Raw genomic sequence first — 10,804 nt, forward strand, 5'->3', positions numbered from 1 at the left:
ATTATCCCTTTCTTTGGTATGGTTATCACTAAATATCTGTTTTGGCTGCTAAATGATTGCGTTATTCAGCCGAGAGAAATTGATTTTTGTCAAAAGGTAAAACCAAAGTACAAACACACACACACACACACACACACACACACACACACACACACACACACACACACACACACACACACACACACACACACACACACACAAGCGCACGCGCACGCGCGCGTTAAAAGAAGCCTGCACTAAACTTGGCATCAGTCATTATTTCTTCAATATCAGTCGTCACATCGCAGTTACTTCAAAACGGAAACTCGGAATCAGATGTAGGAAAAGCATAACACGGAGCTAAAACTGTCAGAAGAGTGCCCAGTGTATTGAACAACACATTCACTCTCACGCCATCCAAGCTTTTGTATTTCTCTACTCTGTCCCAAAAGCTATGCCTCTCAAACCTAGTGTTTTGTTGTTGCTGTCACGACACACATAGGTTATAAAAATTTCACTCGTTGTTAAGCTTTACAAAGCAGCCGTCATATCCATCTTTTTATGTAGTTCCTTTATTCACTTCTCTTACCTACCCATTCCTTTCCAACTGCAAGGTCCATTCCCCAGTTACCTTTCCCATACTTTAAAAATATCAGAAAGATTTCCTTCCTCTTACCCCATACCTCAGCTTACTTTTAAATTAACCTGTACAGTCACCCCCAAAAATGATGGCAAAGTTTCTGATTGCTTCGGTCACTCTGCACTATCATACATACAATGAAAACTTAGTGAATATAAAGTAACAATTTTGTGCCTTCATCACGTCATATCAAAAAGAATTAATATTATATCACACTAAGAATCATGTAAAATGAAGGAAAAGGATTCGGGAGCTGAATGCTAATCGTCCACCAAAATATGCTGTTGGCCGAGTTACAAGCTACAGTACTAACGAACTAAATTTGAAGAAAAATTGCAAAATTCTGCGGAGTTCAGTCACCGCTTTTCACAAAAAGCCAATCAGTATTAAAAATGCTAGTTGACCTTTGGCAGCCATTTTGGTGACTTTTACCTTAACTCCGAGTGCCCATTTTCGAACACGTTCAAAATTTTGGCCATATCTTGATAGCCTGAAGGTTTCATGTTGATAACTCAAGCCGTTCATGAGATATAATGGTACTAATGGCAGACGATAAAAACCAGTTAACCTTTGGCAGCCGTTTTGGTGGCCTTGGCCTTGACCCAGAGTGCCCAGTTTTGAACTCATCCAAGATTTTGGTCATATCTTGATATCCTGAAAGTTTCATGTTGATAGGTCAAGCCGTTCATGAGATATAATTGTAACAGATGCACAGACAATGGTGAACACACACACACACACACACACACACACACACACACACACACACACACACACACACACACACACACACACAGCACAGCACAGCACAAACGCTGACAAAAACATTATCGCCCCGCCTTTCTAATGGCGGCCGATAATGAATAACATTGGGCAATGATTAGAAGTTAACAGTTATGTTTCCCGATTTGAATGAATGTGAAAGTTTTACTCTGCTCACGGCGTGCATTTTAAACTCAGTGTTCCTGGTGTATTTGCTTCCCAGGATTTCAAATACAGATAGCCTACTGTAGTTTCGAAGACCAGTTAAGGAAAATTCTTGTGACTGTAATACACTAACCTATTTTCAAATGTTGTGGTGATGATACAGCAACATGGATGCCACAACAATGAAATTATTCTTAGTAATGGTACTCCACCCGCGGTAGCAGCAAGACCATTCAGCCTTTTATGCCTTGCCTTCCACTCGCTTATAATAATTTTAATTAGCTACTTTACTCTCCGTTTATCCTTTTTTTTTTTTTTTTTTTCAGTTGTAAGGAGATATGACAGATTTTACCCCTTTCTTTTACATTCAGTAAAAAAGAGAACCACAAGAGTGTATTAACTCTTGTAGTGCAAAAGCACATTTTTTGCTCAATCTTTTAATATGTAATATCTTCCTTTTTAAATAAACCGCTGTCCTGCTTAACTGAAAATGCTGATTTGAGAGTTTAGAACTCTGTGATTTGTTTATGAGCCTCTTCATTTTTATTACTCTTGCCAATCGTTTATGTTCTGAGGATACTAGGCTATGACAAGTTGGCATCCTCCAAGGAGCTCCGACTCGGCAAACTTCTGAGGTTCTCTCTTTATATTTCATTCACTGATAGTCCTCTGGTGTATGTTAAATCTTCCAGAGATTTTTCTTAATGGAAAACTGGCCAAATGCACTGTAATAACTACATGTCTTTGAGTAAAAGGTGTCTACTCTCGTGCTTGTTGATCTAACCATTTACAATAGCCTACTAACTTAAGCCGTTTTCCCTCTTTCTGTCGTCGTCCATGGTGAAAAACAGAAACGGAAAATAAATGACTGCAAATTATCCCCTGGTGTTGTAACGGAAATTATTCTATAAATTATAATGACTCATAAGTTTATATTGAAACCCTTTTCTTTTCAATCTTATACTATTAAAATTATTGCCTGTTCCGCAAATTATTCATGGTTGTCCTTGAACGATAGTTCTGAAATTTCAATTAGTTCCATTTAGGATTTCATATTATGGTAGCTAACGAACTGCTTCCTACAATTTTGAAATATACCGGTACTCTGGCACTGACATATTGTGTTCTGTAACAGTTTTACTAAATAGGTTTCACCCTGTAAAGATATAAGGAAGGGTATGTGCACTATCGCTGACCGAAATCTTCTGGATACACTGCCGTCACTTCTTAGGCCGACTGTACTAGTATTATACTTTTGATCATATTTTTCTTATCCATGCTCTCATATTGCCCCAACACAGTCCTTTACCTTTCCATCAAAAGGTTCCCCAATTTCAGATATTACATGTATCTGCAATATTTCTAATGCTATTGGACACATGTATTACATAATGCTCTCATTTCCACTGATCTCAATTATTACTCTTTGTATTTATGTCATAACATTTCCTCAAACTTATGCGACATTTTCTGTACGAACGGCAACACTCTAAAAACACCGATTGTTAAGCATTAAACGAGCCCCCAAATGGGTACTTGTAATGTTTTTTAGAAATGGTTGGAAACATAATAATGGAAATATTTCCGAACTGGTTATATGCTTAAAAGCAACCAAACGTGTCGGTTTCTGCAATAAAATCATGTTTCATTCATGCAACGAGGACACTGACATCGCTTCTTAACTAGCAATGATGCCACCGCTTTAGTAGTGATGACGTGACCTTTTCATCAGCCCACCTGCGCTGAACTTCTTGTGAGCATTGTGTGTGTGTGTGTGTGTGTGTGTGTGTGTGTGTGTGTGTGTGTGTGTGTAATAAGATTTTTTTAATTTTTATGTTATATGGCTTACTGAACTTGTTAGCAAATGGGTTTCATTTGCAAGTCATATCGTGGTAGGCTACAAATAAAACTGCATGTACCCAGTTATTGACATTATGTAAGTGAAATCCCTTGTTAGATTATGTATGTTTCCTACTTTGTGGTCTGTTCCGTCACATGCGGGTGAACTGCATCTTATTCTCCCTGTTGCTAAATAACATACAGTCAAAAATTTGAGGCTGGCATATACCTTTGCTCACTTAGTCTAACTAATTTGCTAAGAGAATTGTTTATATTCCTATTCCTTGAGGATTTTATTAATGTAAGGCGAGACTTGTATTTCGAAGGGTTAAATAAGAGAGACTTCGATCTGAGGGGATTAAATGGAACGTTCATTCATTTATTCATTACGAAAGCCCTTTTCACAGATGAATAAAATGGTGTGAATGCAGCAATATATACTAAAATATGATGTCACCAGAGGGAGAGTTTTGAATACAACAGAATGCTCGCATATTGTTTAGTCTTATGCTAATTCATGCAAAATAATATCTATCTATTGCCAGATGTCTTAATCCCGCAATGAATGGCCACAGATAAATCGCCTCCATGTCGTCCTGTCCTCCTTCATTATACTGCCTTGCTCCCAACCCAAACTCCCTCTCATGTACCTCTCCATTCCTCCATCTCATCGTCGGCCTCTCGCTCCCTCTCCCCCCTCCACGTCACTCAAATACACTCGTTAGTCTCTCGCTTTTCACCCTCTCCACATGGCCAAACCACCTCAGTGTATTTCTCCTAACACTTTCTGTCACATACACATCCACCCCACAATGCTCCTTCACTTCCTCATTTGTCAGTCTTTCTCTCCATGTAACTTCACATGCCTCTCTCAGATATTTCATTTCCACTGCTCTCACTCTTGACTTGTGTCCTTCCAACAACATCCAAGCTTCACTTCCATACGTAAGAGCTGGTATCACAGTACTATCATGCAGGGATTTTTTTCACTTCCATGCTATTGCTTATCTCTGTTTTCAAAGAATCAGAAACCGTTTTTCTTTGTTGTACCTTTTCAAGAACTTCATCCTCCAAACTTCAATCCTTACTCATAACACTACCCAAGTACTTAAATGCACTCACATTTTCCATTTCCTCATCATCCAGCCTTACTGTACATTCAGTGACTTCGAGTCACTCGAGGACCATAACTTTACTATTCCCAACATTCACCTTTAGACTCTGTTTCTTACACACTTTCCCAGATTCATTCACCAAGCCTTGCAGTACCCCTTCGTCTTCACTTAACAACGTAGTATCACTGGCAAACAACAGCACAGGGAGTTTACAGACACTGCCCTCTCTCATTAGGGCCACTCCGACCCCATCCATATTCAGATTGAGCAACCAGAGGCATGACACATCCCTGTTTAAATCCAACATTCAGATATACAAATTCACTCAGTTCACTATCCCCAAGCACTGCAGCCTTAGCACCCTTACACATACTCTTCATGGCATTCAACAACTTCCCATTTACTCCATATATTCTTAACTTTTTCCACATTCCTTGTCTATCCACTCTGCCATATACGTTCCCCATATCCATGAAAGCTGCATACGACTTCTTTCCCGACTCTAGAAACTTTTCCACTAAAGACCTATGAATGAATATGTTCTACAAAACCTCTTCCTTTCCTACAACCTCCCTGTTCTTCTCCAACTAATTCCTCTGTTATTTCCCTAACTCTATCAGTAAGTTTCCTACCATATACTTTTCCTATTCCACTCAGAAGACAAATGCCCCTATGATTACCACACACTTCTTTTTCCCCTTTTCCTGTGTATAGGGGATTAATTATACCTACCAAATCCTCGGGGGCTCTGCTTGCCTCTCAGGCCAATCTGCACATCTTCCATACCCATTCTATTACTATTTCTCCCCCAAGCGTCAACACGTCACCACACACTCCATCAATTCCTGGGGTTTTCCCAATTTTGACTCTCTTCATTGCTTCCGCTACTTCTATCCCACTGATCTCTTCCTCCATTCTCACCTCCCTCCTACTCACAGCCACTTCTCAGCCACTTATTCTAGCATTAATTCATTCTCTATGTTTAATAGTTCCTTAAAGTTTTCTCTCCATCTGCTCACTTTTTTTCCCTTCACCACTAGCAATCTACCATTTTTATCTTTCACTCCCCTACTATCTTTTTTATTTCCTTGTCTAATTCTTTTTACCTCTTTCCAGAACATTTCTTATTTTCTCTCCACTTTACACTCAAATTCCTTCCAAATTCCTCTTCCACTCTCTTCTTACTCTCTTACTAATCTTTTCACCTCTTTCTTCCTCTCTACATATAAGTCTCTCTTTCGTCTCTCAACTTCGTCCATGCCTCTGCAAGAACCACCGTAACAGGAACGTTGTAGTAAAGCCTTCACTTTTAACAATACATGCAGTCAAGGACTAAAGATATACGATTTCTCTGCTATGCTTAATTCACACTCAGGGCCTGTCTGTCACCATCCTCCCTGATGTATCATATGAAAGAGGATCTCTTATGGACAGAGACACAACAGTTATCATTTGGCTTAGAAATATTAGCTAGCAAACGAAAGCGAGAAGTACTTGAGCTAAATATAAAAAGTTTCCTTGACTATACGCTCCTAAGCTAACCCTCCATTCCTGTCACTGAATAAAAAAAAAAAAAAAAAAAAAAAAAAAAAAAAAGGAAATCTTTCATGCCGAGCGAAGTCTTTTATTGGTAGTTCGAAGCTTTCTTTGACTCCCCAAATACTCCCAAACTTTTGCTCGTGAGTCTAGAAAAGCTTTGCTCTGCCTCCTTAAGGGCCCGTTCACATCGAGGCCGGAACCAGACATATTCTGATGTATAAAATCCGACGACATACGATATGTGACGCAAGGTGTCGACGCAAATCCCCCGCCGGAAAAGGTGTTCTCAGTGGAGAAGGAATTGCGGTGGTTGGCAGTGTCAGGCCAACTGTCAAGGTGTTAATATGGCGCTGTCAAGGAGGTGTAGGAAACTTTTGTTACTCTGGCTTCATGGGAAGAAAAGGAGACATGGACAACGTAAATACTGAGTGCATCCCATTAACAGGACACGAACATCATTGGGTGAATATCACCACCTCTTTCCCCAAACACTTGATGACGAACGTAGGTGTGTGGAATATATACAAATGAAACCGCAGACATTCCGCCACCTGTTGAATCTTTGCAAAGATCATCAAAAAAAGGAAGAAACAAACTACAGGAAACCAATATCTGCAGAATAAACTGCTGGTCGTCACCCTAAAGCAAAAAAAAAAAAAAAAAATAGTAGTACGTTATAGGATACACATTTTGCAGGAGCTGCATAGGCTGTTATGTTAGGGTTGGTTATGTTTGGGTATGATTTACCGATACGTGTTCATGCATACAACATGTCTGTACCATACGTAATATTGCGGTAGGTTACTAAATTATTAGATGTCACACTAATGAAAGGTATAACTAAGGACAAGAATGCACACAGCTATAACACCATTCATTCTTACCCACGCACAGAATGCATAAAAAGATCGTACCGTATGTATCATACACAGGAGCCATACGACCTCATGGTAATGTACAGTAACATAAAATAATTTGAGCATAACCTGAGGATAAGTGTACACCTTCCATACATAAGAATATATACATACACTATCGTAATACAGTAGTAATGAACCAATCACGTTATGTACGTCACTAGCAACATAATACTGGGCTCTGTATGTCTGCACGTACTTGCGACCACGTACATTCATATATTTATATACAAGTTACAAACAGTTTAGGGTGTGTTTATCGTACATGGCGGTACGGCTCTGTACCGCCGCAATCAACCTCTCGTCCTCCATGGTAGCTACACACCTGCCGATAACACGGTCACACAGCTCCACATAATGTCGGCATCTAACGGACAAACGATGTGCGCACTTTTCTGCGCCGCAAGATTCTGGTGAACGCTTCATCAGGTTCATGAAACATTTTAATGATTGTTACCACGGCCGTTTGTTTCCAACGCTGGTGGTCGGACAATTTGCGCTACAACATGTCTGGTTCCGGCCTCGGTGTGAACGGGCCCTAACACTGAACAACATCAGGTCTTCGTTCATTATATTACCTGGCTGCGCCTTTCATGCAGCAAGAGGCAGGGGTACAGTACAGAGTGAAGCAGAACTACGTCGAGCATATGTGCAGTAAAGACATTAATGCTGTAGAAGTGTGTGTATATTTAGCTAACCCGTCAGGCCCAGGACATCATGTCATACAGCATCCTGGAATGGTTTCTCCAAGCGAAGGAGTTAAAGATTATTTCCAACTCCTGCAGCTGAAAAACCTCTAACTTGAATATAGTTCCTTAGTAGAAGCAAGAATAATAAAAATAAAAGCACCAGAGAGATGTGGGAGCTTCAGGGTCCTATTATCTGTCTTCACTTAGATCGAATAATGGCGTAAAGTCTGCGAGTGTGAAGCAAGAACTTCAGGGCCCTAGTACGAAGCTTCGCTAGGATCTACGGGAGTGAGCAACTTGTTTAGAACCAGACGGAGAGCTTTGCTCCTTGGGATGCTTCTGCAAGTTGAATGTTATTATACAGGAAAACGGTCTCTAACCACACACACACACACACACACACACACACACACACACACACACACTGTGGCCGAGTTATATATCTTCATATGTGCATACGAAAACATTTACATAAACATGCGGTCATCAGTTTACCCAAGACTTTAATAAAACCCAGCGAGAGAGAGAGAGAGAGAGAGAGAGAGAGAGAGAGGAGGGGGGAACCTAATGCAATGCAGAAAGATAAGAAGAAAGACACGGGTACATAATTACACCAACACATGAACCATTTAGGCCTCATTCCGTACATGTTGTTATGGTCTTTTGCATAATGTAAGTGTTTATGTCCTTATCACTGAGTATTATTTGAGGATGGTTCAGTGGTAGTCTGTTGTATATTTTCATGTCTGGGGTTCTGAACTAATGAAGCCAGATTTATAGCTTTCCATCCTGCATTAACAATGTGTGGAAAAGATAAGGAGGAAGCATTGTCTGCGTCTGTATAGTACAACAGAAGATTCTCTCCACAGTCCTGAGGATCCTCCCGCTATGCCTAGTATAGGAACAATAGGAGAAAGGGCATCATATGTGTCTAATAACCAGCGTGGTTTTGGAAGATTAGTAGAAGTCAGTCTATGAATATATGTGTTTCATAAGCTCCATTAATTTACACGTAGGGTAGGAGAGCATATTTGAGATCGATTCTTCAGCTAAAATATATCTGCCAAAATTAACAACATCACCTGAGATACCAGTGTGGAGTATATGTGAGTGATTTGATGTCGGCCGCTGCTCAGTTTCATTACAACCATTATCTCCGATTCCCTCAGTTGGTGGTCTATTTTGTATTTGAAGGAATCTACTATTGTTCTGTTTAAAACATGCTTAGGAGCACAATCCACTGAAAGAAAGGGAAAAGAAAAGAGAAACTAAAAAAAGGAAGACGACGAAGAAGAGGCGGTGAGAAGGAAGGAGGAAGAAAGAATGAAAGACAGATTGGAAGAGAGGGAGAAGGTGGATAGGACCATGGATGGGTGAGGTGGTAGGATGAGGTGGTGAGACGGAAGGAGATGGAGGAGGAAGAAAAACAGGATGAAATGACGGAACAAAGAAGACATTAATTGCTTTGACACAGAGAGGACCTTGAAGATGATGATGATGATGATGATGATGATGATGATGATGAGGAGGAGGAGGAGGAGGAGGAGGATAGAGAGGGAAGCGAGAGGAGGAGAAAGAAGAGGAGAGGAGGAGAAGAAGGAAGAAGAGAGGAGGAGGAGGAGGAGGAGGAGGAGGAGGAGGAGGAAAGAAGAGAAAGAGAATGAAAGAGGACAGGGAGAAGAAAAGATGTGAGGAAATATGGGGAAAAACAGGAATGTAAAGGGAAAGGAAAGTATGAAAGGAAGAGGAGGAGGAGGATAAAAGAGGTAGAGGTGGAGAAAGGTAAGAGAGGAGAAAATTAGTGGAATGTAAAATATAGGATGAGGAGAACTGAGAAGAGGTACAGAGGAGAGGAGGTGGAAGAGAAGGAACGAATATGAGGAGAAAAGGACCGGGAGGTGTGACTTAAAATAGGGAGAAATGAAATGTAATAGGGAGTGAAAGGGAAAAGAGGAAGACAGAATGAAGGGGAAAAATGCATTAGAAGAGGTAAAAAAAAACTGAAGAAAGTAAGGAACGGGTTCTGAAAATAAATGGACGAGGGACGTCTCCTGGCGTACCTGATTTAGCTAGCTGTGATCTGTGATAGTGTTGTGCTAGTGTGTTGTAGTGAACTGCGATAGTGACCTGTGATAGTGATGTGATAGTGACCTGTGACAGCGTTGTGCTACTGACCTGTGATAGTGTTGTGCTAGTGTGTTATAGTGAACTGCGATAGTGACCTGTGATAGTGATGTGATAGTGACCTGTGACAGCGTTGTGTTACTGACCTGTGATAGTGTTGTGCTAGTGTGTTATAGTGAACTGCGATAGTGACCTGTGATAGTGACCTGTGACAGCGTTGTGCTACTGACCTGTGATAGTGTTGTGCTAGTGTGTTATAGTGAACTGCGATAGTGACCTGTGATAGTGATGTGATAGTGACCTGTGACAGCGTTGTGCTACTGACCTGTGATAGTGTTGTGCTAGTGTGTTATAGTGAACTGCGATAGTGACCTGTGACAGCGTTGTGATACTGACCTGTGACAGCGTTGTGCTACTGACCTGTGATAGTGTTGTGCTAGTGTGCAGGATTTGAGAAAGAATACCTTCAGTTAAAGGAAGAGCTTCTCGAACTGAAGCGTGAGGTACAAGTTCTCAGGCAAGAGTAGTCACAAATGAGGGAATTGTTGGAGGAGATTTTGGAGGAGAGAGAGAAAAAGGCCGAAGGTTGGACACTGGTCCATAAGGGTGCAACGAAGTCACCCTTAAAAAACAATCGGAAATCAAGACCACAAATACATTCGACACACTACGGGACGAATGTGAAGGGAAGGCAGAGAGGGAAGTTGGGAAGAAGGACGGTGAGAGACCTTCCCATGCAGGTAAGTATAGTGAGAACAAGAAAGGTATGAAAAATATTGCCGTTGCTGGGGACTCACAGGTGAGATATCTTAACAGAGCCATGTATACGCCACTCAATAAACATATGTTTCTTCCAGGGGCCAGGGTGGCTAATGTGATAGAAAAAATTTCAAATATAGTGAAGGATAGTGGTGACAAACTCACTGTGTGCCTCAGTGTAGGAGGCAATGATATTAGTAGCCATAAGAGCGAGGTACTGTGACAGAAGTATAAGTTGATGTTAGAGAAGGTTAGGGAGAGGGGAGGAACCCCTGT

Source organism: Coenobita brevimanus, chromosome 4 (genome assembly GCF_032717465.1).
Source record: "Coenobita brevimanus isolate Jiangsu-jjx chromosome 4, ASM3271746v2, whole genome shotgun sequence".
In the NCBI taxonomy this organism is placed as follows: Eukaryota; Metazoa; Arthropoda; class Malacostraca; order Decapoda; family Coenobitidae; genus Coenobita; species Coenobita brevimanus.